The 16,093-nt window shown below is 44.2% G+C and overlaps 1 protein-coding gene across 2 annotated transcripts in view; it reads left to right on the forward strand.

The window, feature by feature from the left end:
* The window catches only part of LOC149793337 (neural cell adhesion molecule 1-like), a 47,795-nt gene that overhangs the window by 26,903 nt on the left and 4,799 nt on the right, over positions 1–16,093 (forward strand). The gene's annotated exons all lie outside the window — the stretch shown is intronic.

Here is a 16,093-nt window from a genome sequence, read left to right on the forward strand (position 1 = left end):
TGGGAGCGGAATCGGTCAGTGAGGAGACGGGGTGAAATTCCACCCACTGGGATTCTTGCATCGTCATCATCGTGGGGGGCATGGCAAACAGGTCCAGTTCCGTCTTGGAACAAGCGCAAAATTCTAGGTGCATCATTTTTTTTGTCTCTTTTCTCAATAATCGAAAACGTCTAAGTCTCGAACGGTTCTTCTTTTCTTGGCCTTTCTCGCTTGAAGTCTGGTGAAAGGGTGTTTTCTTCGTCATCTCTTTCTGCCTTGTCCTTGCTGAATACCTGACTCGGTAGCGTGCAGGGCATTTATAGGTGTCTCTCGTTGGCCTAAAATGTCTTTGCCCGTTTGCAGCAAGACATTTTTGCCTGCCCTCATGAAGGCTTCTTTAGGGTTTTGTTTGTCGATGATGACATTTTGGAGAAATTCTTTGCTTTGCGTCAGTGCCGCATCTTTCAAGGCGTGCAATCCGCGTGTCACCATCGGTTTCAACACCGGGGCCACCGAACGAAAGGCCGATTTTAACATGTCTCCTAAGCCGTGTCCTCGCTGTCGAGCAACCCCTCGGTACACTGGATACATGACATACTTACGAGTCGTGAGAGAACCGTTTTCGAAAATGGAGTTTCACCGTGACTTTTCCTTTGGTGAATGGAATATTTTGTCCCAGATCTCCTTTTATAGCAATGTTGACCGTGTCCAAATACGACTTACTGACAGGCAAATAGTGAGGATGGACAAATTCGCGGTGGACGTGGTAAGTGTTTCCACCTTCCTCGTCAGTGTTCGTGGCAGAATCTACTTTGAAAGGAATGACACGCAGTAACGGTACGGAGGTGTGTCCCACCACGTTGTACTCCACCACATCGGAATACACGAACATCAAATTCAGTCCTTGGTTCAGTTCTACCGGGGCACGAAATAACTTGCTAAAAGACTCGTTGTCGTAAACGATGGGTAATTCGTTTTTCTTGAGCATGGCCTTTCTCATGTCCATGTCTCCGCCCAACATGTCAAACAATTCAGGACAAAATAAAATGGACATGATTTTACTTCGTTCAAATTTCATCAAGAAGCGACGAGCTGCTTTGTGGTACTCCATGGTGACACTTTTGTTGACATGCTCCAAAGCTTTCAGAAACACGACATTAAACCTGGAGGCTATGGTGCTGACCAAATGTTGACCACTAAAATAATAGCCTGGGGGAATGAACAAGTGATAGGTGGTGTACTTTTGTGTACGGGTTTTCTTGTCATATTTGACATTGCTATCCATCCACTGTTGCATTTGCTCGTCATGAACTTCCACATCAAAAAAATTTTGATTGGGAAGGACATTGAGGACTTGGGTCGGGTGAATGATTTCTACTGAAGCCACTTACCAATGGGCTTCGTGATCTAACTGGATGGCCTGAGGTAATTTGGCCGTGTAACAGCACAACGTGTTCTTGGGAAACACCTCCATGGAACTGTCACTGGGTAAAGTTAAGTAAAATTGGCTTTGGTGACTCATAATTCCAGAGTTCTGTGGCTGTCCGAGGGGTTACTGGACGTCAGAGGCGTGTCTCCGTCTAAAATGGGGTTCTGGTTGTGGTTGAAGTGGTGACTGGCACTGGCACTGGACACAAGGTTCCCGGGGTTCCCGTTCGAGGTGAATTTCAGGGAGGGATTAGGAAGCAGGTAACCGATGCAACTGCTCAATAAAATGGTCCACAATTGTTTGTCTCCTTGTTGCAAACTCAAATTGGCGATGGCTGCCCCGATGACACAATACACCACGAAGATTTGGCAGAAAAAGACGATTTGCGTTTTAGGCACACGTTCTCCACACCACACCCACAAGGGTTGTTTTTGTAAATCTTGCACAGAAGAACTAGGTGAAGGAGGAGTGGTCGACGTAGCTGCGTCTGTGTGAAAAGGCATGATGGTCACTTCTTTTTATAGTCGATGATTTGCGAAGCGTCGATCCAAGAATCAAAACTGGGTGGATATCCTTTCCAACGTACTTTGACTTCTTTGACACGTCGTTTGCCCACTTTACGGGTTCTGCGTTCGAGAATTCTTTCGATGTCGTACACGTCGTCTTCTTTTTTGGTGACACGTTGTAACTCGGGCAAATAAAACGTTCCTTTGAGCACTTCTCCGTTCATGTCTTGTAATTTATAGACGGCAGGATGACGGCCATGCACTCGTCCAGTGACGCGAAACAATTCGGTCGTCCAGTTAGGTAAGTAACCTTTGTCGAAAGTGCGTTTGGTTTTGCCAATGCGCACCCAATCTCCTACGGCCAACATTCCACTTTTCTTGGAGACAGCCCTCGTCGGGGACGTACCAAACAGGCGCTCAAACATCAACACTTCGTTGTCGGGAGTCACGTCTTGCGGGGCACGTCCGATGCTTCGATGGTAAGATTGGTTGTACGCTTGCACCAGGTGCGGTAAGATGTCGATGTACTTCAGAGTGTGGTGATGCGTAAAATATTTCCACATGCGTTCTTTCAAAGTGCGTTGAAAACGTTCCACGATGCTGGCTTTGGTTTCGGGATTCTCGGTGGTAAAAAAATGAATGTCACGTTTCTTTAATTCTTTTTGGAAAGCTTGGTTCAGAAATTCGGTACCTTTGTCCGTTTGCCATCGAAGAGGGTGACGACAGCTTTGTTTCAACACTCGTTGCAGGGCTCGCACTAACTCGCTGCTCGATTTGGAAGTCAAGGGCACGACCCAGGCAAATTTGGAAAAGACGTCGATGACACAAAACAAATATTTGTAGCCACGATTGTAGCTGGCCAAATGAGAGACATCGGCTAAATCGGCTTGCCATTGATGATCGATGCCTTACACTCGGGTGCGACTTCTGGCAAACTTGCGTCGAATGGGTTTGTGTAAAGTGTAGGTAGCTTGTTCTTGTAACCATCGTTGCACTTGAGGTAAACGGAGACTTTTCAGTCGCGTTTTGGCAGCACGATACAATTTTTGAACTCCTGCGTAACCTGCAGGATGGGAGGGATCGTAGTAAATGCTGGCTAAGACTTTTTTCATCTTTTTGTGTTGGTTGGTGTGTTAATAAGGCACCCACTCTTGGAGGATGCTACTCTTTTTCTCTTGGGGTATTTTCTTGGATTGCAATGCTTTGCGTGTGCGACCGGCAATAGGTGTTGAAGAGGAGGAGGATGTCTGAGCGGGGGATATCGGTTCTTGTTTCACTTCTGTCTTCACTTCTGTCTTCACTTTCTTTTTCTCTTGTAATGAAGAAAGGGGTGGCCATCATCTTTTTAATCCATCCAATTCTGGAGGTAGGTGGTGTTGTTAACTTGCGTACTTTTTCTGGTGGAGTTTGAAACCCTTCTTCTTCTTCTTCTTTTCCTTTTTCTGTCTTGGTCACTGGTACTGGTACTGGTACTGGTGATGGTGCTGGACTTTTCATCAAGGTCTTAAAATCTTTCAGAGTGGGTAGAGCTGTTTCGTCTAAAGCTTTCTGGTGAAAGAGTTGCAGTCGTTGCAAGAGTTGACCGTACTTTTGCGATTTTTCTGTTTCGGACAAATCTTGGCGATCCATCAAGGACTGCAATTCGTGTTGTAACTGGGACATCTCGCTCAATTGGGATTGGGAGGTAAATGCGGGGTGTGTTGTTCTTGCCACCGATGGTATTCCATCCATCGTTTGTAAGGCACTAAAGCTAGTTTTCGTTCTTCCATGGGGTTGTTATGGGTCGATTCTGAGATCTTGGAACTTCCGAGGCCTTTTTATCTTGCTCCCACCAGTCCTCCCAACATGGTTCCCAAGACTCCTTTCAGTATGGGGCCTAACAAGAGAGGTAAAATACCTCCACGTTGCACTAACATCTTCTTTTTTTGACGAATGGGAATTTTCTTTTGAACCATTTGGCGAAGAACGTGACGATGTTTGCCTAAGCATTGTTTCTGGTGTTTGGACAAAGGGATCGTGCCTTTCAAAACGTTCAAACAACATTCGCACACGGTATCGATGACCTCTTTGGAGGCTGTTTGAATGAGTTTTTTTCGTAGGGGTGGAGAAGCTTTGGACAGGACAGATAACATGTCCCCATGTTTGGCTAAACGTGGTGGCAGTCCTTTCCTTTTCTTTCCTTGGGGTTTTCTGGAGGGTGACATCTTTGAGTCTTCAGGAGCACCAAAAAACACTGATACCCGACTTGGTCACAGGCCTTTTTTATACTGGAACGCGTCGCCACTGATTGTCTTTTCGTCGTATTAGTTTGAGGACAGGCATGACACGTCGTGCAGGGGTACGTAACGGACTAAATCGAGCCAGTTCTTGCTTGGACAAATCCAGTAAACTTTGTAACATGCCCGATCTTTCTTGAACTTTGATTTTGGGAGAAGGTACTTTGTGAGCAGCAGCCACTGCCACTAAATTGAAAGGTCCTGCCCTGGGGAAGTTCTTTTGGGGGTCATCAACGGAGAAGTTCTTGGTGTGATCAACGTCTCCAAGTACTCTTCAGTTCTGGGTGTCATTAACGGAGAAGTGGACAAACGTGAGGCTGCCGGAGACGCAGTCACCGCCGTGGCAGGTCGTGGTTTGCGAGTGTAAGGTTGCGTCCTGGCCGAAGTGCCTCTCTTGCGACTAGTTTTCTGTGGACTTTTCTTTTTCTGGGGACTTTTTCTCTGTTTCTTTTTCTGGGGGCTTCTTTTCTTTTTCCGGGGTGGTGGTGTCTGGTCAGAGGAGGGTCCTGCCACTGGAGAAGTTCTCCTTGGGGACCTGGTCTTTTTCTTCTTGGGGCTTCGTTGGACTTTTGTCTTGGGGATAACTTTGGGGGCATTAGGATCCCATCTTAAGAGAGAGCGAATGATGACCCCTCGTAGAGTACCGCTCCCTCCAGGTTTCAAAAAGATTTGTTTTCTGGTTTGAGTGTCGATGCGGGGATCAGCCAGTTGGACCAAAGCGACTTTGTTTCGATCAAAAAAGCGTTTGGTTTGATGAGGAATCTGAATGATTCCTTGGAGTAGTTGACGTGCCGTCACCGTGAACGATCGTAAGACTTCTTTGAGACTAGCTTCTAAGACACGAGCTCGTGTTTGTGGATCTTTTTCTCGACTGATGCCATACAAGGCACGAATCAATTTGACGGGAAGATGCGACTGAAGGGACGTCATGTTCACACTGTGTGAGACAGACGAAAAGGGTCTGAGGTTTTTATAGATTTTTTTATGGGGAGTGAAATGAAGTCGAGGACGGAGACGTGTACAGGACAGGCCCTCCGTCTTGGCACCAGTGGTGAAACAAGTGGGTACGAAATCGCAAATCCTCGGGAGTCGTAGGTTTCAAATCGACGAGTAAATAGGCGTGTGGCGTTTGAGTGGCATCGTCGTACGCCTGAGTCAGCCAAGGCGTTCCTAACTGTTTGGCTAAGACTTGCACTTGCGATTTATCTCGGAGTTTTTAAACAAGACCACGTAATGCGCATTGAGACTGATGGTGCGATGGGCTTTACTTTGTTGAAACAAATTTTGGGTGATGTAAACGACACCGGCATTACGGTGATGCCCTTTGCGCGTAAACCACAGTTTAATTTCTTCTTCGTCTTCTCCTAACATGTCGTCGAAAATGACCAAATGGGTTTGACGGGAGTCAGAGACTATACCGTCGTCTTCTTTAGGAATGCCTTCCACAAACACGATGGAATCGCCTTGACTTTCTCGCAAGAGGCTGTACGCCGATTGCCACTCTTTGTAACACCACACGATCCGCTGAGGTGGCCGATCGATCAAATGATGTTTATGTTCGATCAAACGTTTGACAAATTCGGTTTTGCCTGAACCGCTAGGTCCAGCAATGAGCATGTTAAAGGGATGGCGAAGATACAAAGCCTCCCAACTGGCACGATCTAAGTGTTCGTCGATGACTTTGACAGTAGAGGAAGAGGGAGCAGAGACAGCAGAGGTAGCCATTGTGTGAGAAATGTCACTTGTGACACGAAAACAAACAAGACAAGAGTTTATATACTTTTTCAGAACACGTTTATTGAATGTTTCAAACATGAATACGAAAGACAAAAATACATAAAAGCCAAAGGCTTAAGTACAAGAATAAAAGGCACATGATAACCATGAACGTGGAATAAACACAAGTGTCTGTACAACATGTTTTGGGTAAAGTTCTAACCAGTTCTATAGTAGGGGGTAAGGTCACACAAGTGTCCTCCCGAAAGGGTCTTTCAGGCCTGTCCACGACAGTCCCGTCCTGGGTGACGGGTTCTTCTGACACCGTCACTAACACGGGTTGAAAAGTAACTTTTTTCCTTGAATAACTCTCGTGCATACTGGGACACCTCTTGGGTCCAAGCCAAACCAATCTGGTTTCTTCTTCGTCAACGACATGGTAAGTTACTTCAATGAACAATGAACTATCGATCTTGCCTAGGGTTCCTTTTTATATACAGACCAATACCGACGTGACCGTACGGCAACGTAAAGTGATTGGGAAGTCGCACTCGCTTCTGGTATACAATTTGATAGACTTTTTCCAAGGGTCGACTGACGATGTGGTGAGTGGGTAAACGTACAATCTTGTTCGGTTGATAGGTGGTCACTTTAAAGTTTCCATCCTCTCCCGATTGCAAGGCTTCTTTCAATACCCCAAAGTTGACCACTCGACTGGTACGATGATTCAGAGTCAGTCCTTTCACTTTGCACGTCGTGTGCACTTCTCCTTGTTTGTCCCGGTATTCGTAGCCGTAATTTTTGGGGCCGCCACTGACGAAACTTAGAATCTTGTCATCGGGATGCTCGTCTGTCCAGGCTCCTAAACGGTCTCCTTCGATGTCAGGGTGATGTTGAATCGGGTGATGGATGTAAATGCAACTGTCCGTGTCAAAGTACAGGACGCGTTCTTCTAACAGTTCTAAAGCTTCGTACAATTTTAAGCGAGCATGAGCTGTCACGTAAGCCGCAATGATGACATTTCCAAAAGGGTCGTCTTGTACAAAGTCCAGATCTTCTTCGTAATTGACCAAGATCAAATCCTCTCGAACGACGTCCACGTGTTTCATGTATTTGGTTTTGTCGTGAATCATCTGGAAGTAGCGGGAAGGTTCTGTCAAATATTCCGTCTTGGGTAAACACGGTCGTTGTGCCATTTTACCCCACAAGCAATTTAACATCACTTTGGCAAACGATCGCCTGCCTTCGTTTTTTTCGATGTGGTCTAAAGAGATGCCTTCTTGTTCGTAGTATTTCTCTTTGAATTGTATTTGGTCTTCGGGAGTGTGACACCAGGAAGGATAGCCGCTGGCTTCTTGTTTCAGTTTCAAAAAGGCATCCACGAAGTCGGCGAAAATGCCTTTCTGAGTAGGGTCACCCTTGTGGTACTGTTGTGTCTTGGGAAAGTGGCAAATTTCGTACACTTCTAACAGTTGGTATCCCATGTCCAGAGCTTTGAACATTTCCACGCTGACCCATGTTCCCGTCAAGGCACGTTCTTCCTGGCTGTGATGACAAGGTTGGTCCTGGTTGCACGTTTCGGCACAAGTACGGCACAAGGGAAACATCAGTTTGCCTTGACAATGGTGAGGTAAGACGGGATGGTATAGGTTCGTGGGAGGCAAAACTTTACACTTGATCAAGCCTTCGTATTGTCGAATGTTTTTCAGGTCGATGTGTTCCGTCAGCAATCGCGGGTGCCCTACAGGAAAGCGACAATATTTGCACACGTAGGGATACAGCGAACACACATCCAAGTATTTGATTTCTTCTCCTTTCTCTTCGTCGGCTTGGTACAGCAAACAGGTGGCATTGGTCCTTCCTCCGTACAAACTATCCCTCGGGTTCAGCGGGTCCATGAACTGGTAACTTTCCACGAGGCGTTTAAACTCGGGATCGGTTTTCATACGGTGATCGTACTCGTGTTCCCACATTTCCACCACTTGGTATCCTTGCTGTTCTAACTTTAGGCGCCGCTGACAAGTGTCCTGGTACAAGTCTTCCATGGTTCGTTGTAAAAACTGATTTTTAGTGCTACGGTCAGGGTAACAGACGGGACATCCGTGAAATAAGCAGCCGTCAAACTCGTACACGATCTTGGGGTTTTCTAAGTCCCAGCCATCGACCGAATACGTTCCGATGGTCTTTTCACCCTCTCCGTTGCGGGCATGCTGAATCCATTTGTCTTCCTTGTCGCACAAGTAATGTAACCAGCGTAGGGCTTTGACCGAGTATTGACGCTTGACATAGTGGGTCGTTTGAGGGCTGATGACAGCTACGGTGTTTTCAGGCATGAATCGTTGTCGATACACTAAGGAACACGCTTTGGCAATGGTGCAAGCTTCTTTCAAAGGATCGACCCCTCCGTGTTCCATGAACAGTTCTCGAAATTTTCCACAGCAACGTCGTAAAATGTCCACGTCGGAACGACAATACTTTAGCATTTCTTCCTGAAAGTCGAAAGGGTCCGAGGCGTGAGCCTGGTACCAAGCGTAGAAAGCTTCTCGTTGTTCGGTACGCATGTTGTCGGGGTCGTAATAGTGAGCCTCAGGCAAATGGGGTAGAACGGCGTGTTGATTGGCTTCCGTATTGAAAAAGTGTGGAAAGTACCCTTTAGCCATTTCTGTCATTCCAAACGTTTTAGGCATTCGGCTCAAAGGCATGGCCAAGTAGCTCATCGAATCTTTAAACTGTACTTGTCCCACTTGCATGAAAATGATTTTGGCTCCGTTCAAAGTCACTTTAGGACGCTCGGTGCCTTGTTCCGTATAGTATCTCAAAAGAAACTGTCCATCGTATCCGGAGAAATTGTGAGCCATCACCGTGGCATGAAGATGACAATCTCCGTAACGTTCGATGTCCTCTTGGCTCCACGTCTTGTCGATGGGGTCTAAGACCCATTGGGCAAAATCGGCTAACGTGTTCGGTCCCCGAAAGATTTTTTCACGTCCTCCAGGAATCTTGCTGCAGTGAGGGCAATGACTGAAGATAGGTTCTTGAATGCACTTCTCGCACGCCCGATGAGCCACGCAGAAATTAGGAATGTGAATGCCGGTCTGTTGCATGCATTCGAAATCGAAAAAGATGAAATTGCCTTTCTTCTTGTGACCGTCCTCTTTCTCTGGTGGGGGTTGGTATTTTTGCACGTAGCATTGGTGTTCCAAGTCCATGATGTGGTGACAAATGTGACATTTTTTCTTTCCTCGACATACGTGTGCCTTGGTGCTATTGGTACGTATGCCTTGTCCACAGGTAGGGCACATTCTCAGCAGTTGACAAGCACATTTCTTCTGTGAACCTTGTGTTTTCAAATGTTGTTGGTAACAGGTAGGACTGACAAACGTGCGCAGACAAGTTGAACAAGGCACTGGTTCTTCGCTCAGACAGGGTAGAGAGGCTAAACATCCTGGGCATTTCCATCCACAATGTTTGTGTTGTTCTCGATTATTATAACCATAGTCACATTTCTCACAATAATAAACATATCCCAGGAATCCGGTGATACTGGTAATGGTATCGAAATGTTCATCGTGATGATAGACATGAATGTATTTTCCGTCCTTAAAATCTTGGCCTCGAAACAACAGAGGCCCGCGCATTTCTTGAGGGTGCACTTTCAAGGTGTAGCCTGGAGCTAGGGCATCTTGCAATTTTTGCATCTCAGGAATGCCACAGGGTGTGTCATTGGACAGGCCAGCTTGTTGCAACAGGAGTTCTGCTTCGTTTTGTTGTTTGGTTCGGTTCGATTTTCGAATGTTCTCCCAGGTTCTTTTCCATTCTACCGTGTCGTTCTTGTTGGCATAGGTTCGTCCCACCACGATGGCACGGGCTAAGCACATCTGGTCATGAGGGTTGTTAATTCGGACGAGACTTGTTTTGGTGTTGCGAAGGTCGTCCACCAATAAGACCTTTTTGCGTCCTGTCCCTTGAGGAAGAGAGACGTGAGCCATTTTCAGTGTGGCTTTACCATCGGTGATGTCAAACTGGTCATTAGATTGTTGTACGTGTTGAATCTTGTCCATGATTTTGGAAGGGGTTAGTTCTGCGGGTCTGCTAAACTCGATCCAAACAGGGGATTTCAAACCGTCGTGATCTATGGATAGTGTCAAGCGATCGTCTTCTTTGGGTTGACATTGTCGCTTGAGTGCGGTGAGCAAAGAATCCCACATCTCGGTGATAAACCCTTCTGCTTTCTCCATGGGTACGTCGGCCTTGAAATCTTTAAACTTCACCGTGTAGGTGTAAGCCGTGGTTCTAAATTTTCTAGAGGAGCGCTTTTCCGTCTCTCGAATGGAATAGTATTTTTCAGGGTTGACTAAGGGTGACGAACTTGGTTTAGAGGTTTCAAATTCTGGTTCACTCATGTCCTCTTCAAAATCACTGGCATGAATTTGTGCCAAGATTTCAGCTCTGGTACGAGGCGATAGATCACGTTTCTGCCTCTTACTTTCTTCTTCTTCTTTCTTCTCGAATGAATGGGATCGTTTCATCTTGAGTGCAAAACGTCAAATGACTCAAGTGTAAACAGCATAAACTAATTTATAGTCATGGCAGACCAGCGTATATAAAAGGGTGCGTGTCTTGTCCTTTCACTATTCATTTCACTCTCAAGCCGAGCACAACGATGGAAGAGACTACCCAGATGGAACGTTTCATCAGAGCTTTGCGAGGGGTCATTAGAAAATTTTCTTCAGACCAGCCGACGGACTACTCTCCTTCCTTTCGAGATAAAAGTGAAGATACTTGCTATATCTGTCAGAAGAAAGGGCATTGGTCTTCAGAGTGTCCAGACCGTCAAAAAAGAAAGAAAACAGGGGCTAAAAAAGACAAAAGTAAAGATACCTGTTATTATTGTAAAGAAAAAGGACATTGGTCTCCAGATTGCCCAAAAAAGAAACAAGAGGAGTCAGAAGAAGAGAGGGATTCTTCAGAGGAAGAGAGGGATTCTTCAGAGGAAGAGAGGGATTCTTCTGAGGAAGAAAGAAGACAGGTGAAGAAAAAGAAACAGGAGAAAAAAGGGAAGAAAGCGAGGAGGAAGAAGAGGAAAAGAGTGTGACGGTGAAAAAAAATCAAAAAACAGAGAGACTAAACAACGAAACAGAAGAAGTCAATGAACTTTTAATTAAAGTGTTGTGAATTGTGAATTGGATTGTAACTATGGATAAAAGAATACATTAATGATACAAGGTAAGTGTCTTTGAGTTGTGATTTTAAAATAAGAAGCTACACTCACGCACTCATACACAGACACGTACTATAAGGGTAAAATGGGTGGGGGTTTTTTTTGAGTTATTGGCAAATTGAAATTGTATTTCTTTTCGAGAAATGTGGGTGGCCCTGAAAAGGGCCTTTTTTCTTTATGGTGTAGGAGTGAGTTTAACCAATCAACTTTAACTGCCTTAAGCCTTTGCCACGGCCAAGGCCTACTTCTGATGATTGGGTTGAAATCACTAAGGGTGGTACGATAGGCTTAGTCACAGGGTTGGCGTGTTTAGCTCGGGAAGGTCGTATTCTCTTCGGTCGTGATAAAGAAGTCTGATACATTTGTTTCAGACTTCTTAACTCCGCTAAAATGTCCAACAGTACCGTAGCCGTTTGATTTTCACCCTCTTGTTTCTTTGCTGCTACTTCTTCTTGCTGTTGTTGCTGTTGTTTTTTTCTTACCTCTTCTTGTTGCTGTTGCTGTTGCTGTAGGAGAAAAGCTTGTTCCGCTTCCTTTTGTCGTTGCATAAATTTCTCCAATTCTTCTTTCTGTCTATGTCCAAAATTCTCCACTTGCGGTAATGAAGAATGAGACGAAGGTTCCGGAACAAATTCTTGCGAGGTAAGAAAATCCACAAAATCCCAATGTACCTCTTCTGAAAGTAAGTCCGGGTTCCCTTGGGCGGTCTCCCCTGCTGGTGCACCCCAATGGATCGTTTTCTGAATTTCCGTCATGTTGAATCACTGTCGCATAGATTGACTGCACACAAGCGCTAGCGAATCTATATAGACCAACTGACGTCACAGACTAATCTCTTCGGATTGGATGCGGGCTGACTGAATTTTGTAACGCGTGTTTGGATTGGTGAATGAACTCAATCCGTTTCAATCCTACCTCTACCTATAAATAAGCGCAGTTCAGTGCATTGATTCACTTGTTCTCGTCGCTTCAAGATGTGGACCGATGTGCAATCTTCTACGCTTGTGTCTTCCATGATGTTTAGGACGGACATGCTCATGTATGTCAGGTCCAAGTGGACTGTTGTTGATAGGACAGATACTAGTCAATGGATGAGGAGAGTTTACATAGAAAGACAAGGATGTCTCAAGAGGGTACTTGTGTATGGACCGGCAGTTAGAAGGAGTTTAAGAAGAAGAAGAAGAAGATGTGACAGATGCCATCTATGTTAATATTAATATTAACATAAACCCAAAGGCCCTTTTCAGGGCCAGCCATATTTCTCGAAAAGAGATAGCCTTTCAATTGCCTACACTTTTTTAAATTTAAATTTAAATTTTAAAAAAAATTTTAAAAAAAAATCCCATATTCAATTCCCCTTGTCCCTAGACAAACCCAAACTCTATTCCCATGTTAATTTCCCTTGTCCCTAGACAGACCCAAACTCTATGTTAAATTCCCATTGTCCCTAGAGTGACCCACGATTTTTCTCCATGTTAAATTTCCATTGTCCCTAGAGTGACCCAGGGGTGTTTTTAATGCTAAGTCCCATTGTCCCTAGGGTGACCCCATTTACTACTACAGTGGTCCTCGATAAGAACAACACGACTGACCTGATAGATCCGGGCGGAACTGCCGACGCTTTATCTACCAGAGAGTTTTCAGTATTCTGACCACCCGCTCCAGTTTCTTTCGCACCGATTGTTTTACACCACCGCCTGAGTTTGTTTAGGTGAATGGACTGGGCATGGTGCTGTGTAACTGTGATCGCGAACACAATCATACTTATGATAAAACTGAGCTCCATAAAGATTTAGGCTACTATAATGCCCTGCTCTCTGAGAAGAGTTCGAAATTTTTTATGAGGGTTCTGTCCTTATAGAAGACTTGATTAACAGCCTTCCGAATCTTGGCAAACTGACTGTGGAAGCCCTCTCGGTCAATGCTGGCAGAATGTAACCACAGTTTCTGCTCGACTTGTAGATTTTTAATGTGATCTCGTATTTTCTGTCCTCATTCTTTCTCTTCTATCTTTTGTAAGGCTTGTGTCATTGTCCATCCCCGATCAGATTTCCCTTTTATTATTCGATAGTATCATCGAGATCTCCAATCTTCACACTATTATTAACACGTGAACCTTTGTACACTGCAAGTGCCAGTTTGTGCTATTGATTTCTTGCTTTTATAGGGTATTAAAATCCACTAGTTCCGATGCTGTGAGCCGAGAGCACTTCTTTGAATACTGCATCCTCGGATTCTCTCCACTTTCTCAGGCTTTCCAAACACTCAAGTTGTTCATCAGTTTGAATAATTCCTACTCAAGGCCAGTCTATACTGGTCCTGCGATCAGTATTGCACTGGTGTATGGCACCAACCATTCATGCGCATTGCTTCAACTCTAGTGTCCGTCAAACCTTACTGACACTAAAATCCCGCGACTGTGTCTAGCGTGAGGTTTCGGTACCGTAGCGCATGTCACGTCAAGCACTCATTGAACTCGCCTCAGTTCATCCATTAAATCATGATGATAGCAGTTCAGCTAGCTCTCAGAAACGCGTAGTGTTTCTACGGCTACTGGGCAGTTTCTGTGTGCGTCATGGAACGTATCAGCATACTTCACCTCGACCTCAAGGATGAAGCCCTCTGGCGCGTCTGTTTGACTCATTTAAAATTCCACTTGGGAGACTATGCAATACGGCTTATTATGGTAGGTTATTCAGCTATATTACTTTTCACTGGTGTTGTCTGAACACTTTCCCCACAGTCCTCAGATAAAGATCATTGTAGTCTCATAGATTCTGGCATTGAAACTCCATCCACACACGTTTTGCTTGCTCAGAAAAGCCGATACGTGTGAGCTATGACTATGTAGCAGAAATTGCATGCAACTGTATCAGCTATTTTCTACGTGCTGCTTTTATTAGGATTACCGGCAGGGCCTTCAACAGGTATGTTCATTGCTTCGAAATCCACTTATACGAGATATGGAACGCACACCTGTGGTAGTGGTTTTCGAATTCTAGGATGTTCTTGTCCATCTCTAGCACTCACTGTCGCTTGTTTTGTTATGTCGCACCATGCGGCTTGAGTTCTTTTTCCAGACACACTTGCTCATTAAGCAGTTTGTATTAAGCAATAAATCCGTTCAGAATTACTTTTATTAAAATTCATTTTGCCCATTTTCATACTCTTTTAATATTTGTTGCCGCGTGATCCTCGCAATAAATTGCACATATCATGCAATTAGACCATGTTCCAGTATAGCGTTTCCAGCTTGAGTGAGCTTTTCATTCTCTTTTAACTCTTCCATATCCATACCATAATACTCACCAACATAGTGTTTCCCACCCACTCTCACTTCCATTGTTTCAACAAAGCGCACTAATATTTGCCGATAAATACTATGTATGCACAACGTGTCATCCATTCTCGCCCAAATGTCTTTAAATAAAATGGCTGACACGCATGTGGATGGAACGCGCTAGGAGCTGACATACAAGGGCCTCACTCTCGCGTTACTACCGCTTCCTTTTAGCCAGTAACTAGAACATACAGGAGCTTGTTTAGAAAGATCATACAAGGTGAGCTGTCAAGATCAGACTTTAAAAAATTATGTTAAAATCTCCAACATTGTGCATGTATATTGTTTGTTCTTTCCCCGTACCATTAGTGTGACCTACATTGGAAGACCGACATTGTAATTGAATAATCGACGCCATGACCATAGAGCCAAATCGCTGACTTCCATGAGGTAGGTCATGGTAAATGGTATTTTTGGAATGTAGGTTACCACTAATAACTATAGGAACAAATGCTGTTATCGCAAGTTAATACTGGGCTGATTTAGTGCAAGCCACATCCTCCCCCCTCCCCCGCACGCACACACACACACACACACACACACACACCACTCTTTCTACGGGCGGGAGGGGGACTGGCCAATAGACAGCTTCTGTGGATGCGGTTGGACAAAAGTCAGACTTTCGAGTGGGAATTATATCAACCACTCTTTTTACATCTACTAAGTATTCTGCAATAAAGTATCACAGATACGGCGAAAAACGCTTTTGAATAGGTACTAAATATCTTTTGGAATGCTTTTACCTTGAGAGAAACAAGATATTATAGAGAAGCTGCGATGCAGGTAAAAAGCAAGCAGAATACAAACACATGGTCCTTTGACTAATTCAAACAAAAAATGCAGCACATGATCCGTTTCCAAATTGCTAGAAATCAAATTTTTGGCACTAAGTTAAAACTTCAAAGTTTTCCTAAGAAAAGTGTGGATGCAGCATGAATACAACTTCATTGAGTTATATACTACAGGCTTCACTGGGTTATCTCCCTTACCCGATACTGTCAAAAAGTCAAAGCCCATTATGAATGCTAGAAGAGTTCTCCAGAACGTAACGTATTTATCTTATCTATGCAGCACTAAATCTATTAAATTAATCTGATAATTGGTATCATTAAACAATTTAAACGAAAATTTTGTTCAATAAAGCAAATTAAACAAATAATTTTTTTCAATAAAGCTGCATTTCCTTACAAACTCAATATAAAATTATATAAAATGAGAGAAAGCAAATACTACTACTGCTACTGCTGCTGCTACTACTACTCAATAATACCAATAATAATACTAATAATAATAATAACAACAACAACAAGCGAATCTGGCCTTGGGCATAGACAACAATACTAGAAATTAATAGACTTACTTACATTATACATTGATTGACGGCCAGGTATTTAATGGCGATTAATGAATGAATGAGCACTCACTCTATATATATATATATATATATATATATATATATATATATAGAGAGAGAGAGAGAGAGAGAGAGAGAGAGAGAGAGAGAGAGGGAGACAGACAGACAGACAGAGAGTGAGAGAGAGACAGAGAGTGAGAGAGAGACACAGAGACAAACAGACATACAGACAAAGACAGAGAGAGACAGACAGACAGACAGTGACAGAGAGA

This window comes from Sinohyriopsis cumingii, chromosome 8, assembly GCF_028554795.1.
Source record: "Sinohyriopsis cumingii isolate HCF-2022 chromosome 8, ASM2855479v2, whole genome shotgun sequence".
Taxonomy (NCBI): Eukaryota; Metazoa; Mollusca; class Bivalvia; order Unionida; family Unionidae; genus Sinohyriopsis; species Sinohyriopsis cumingii.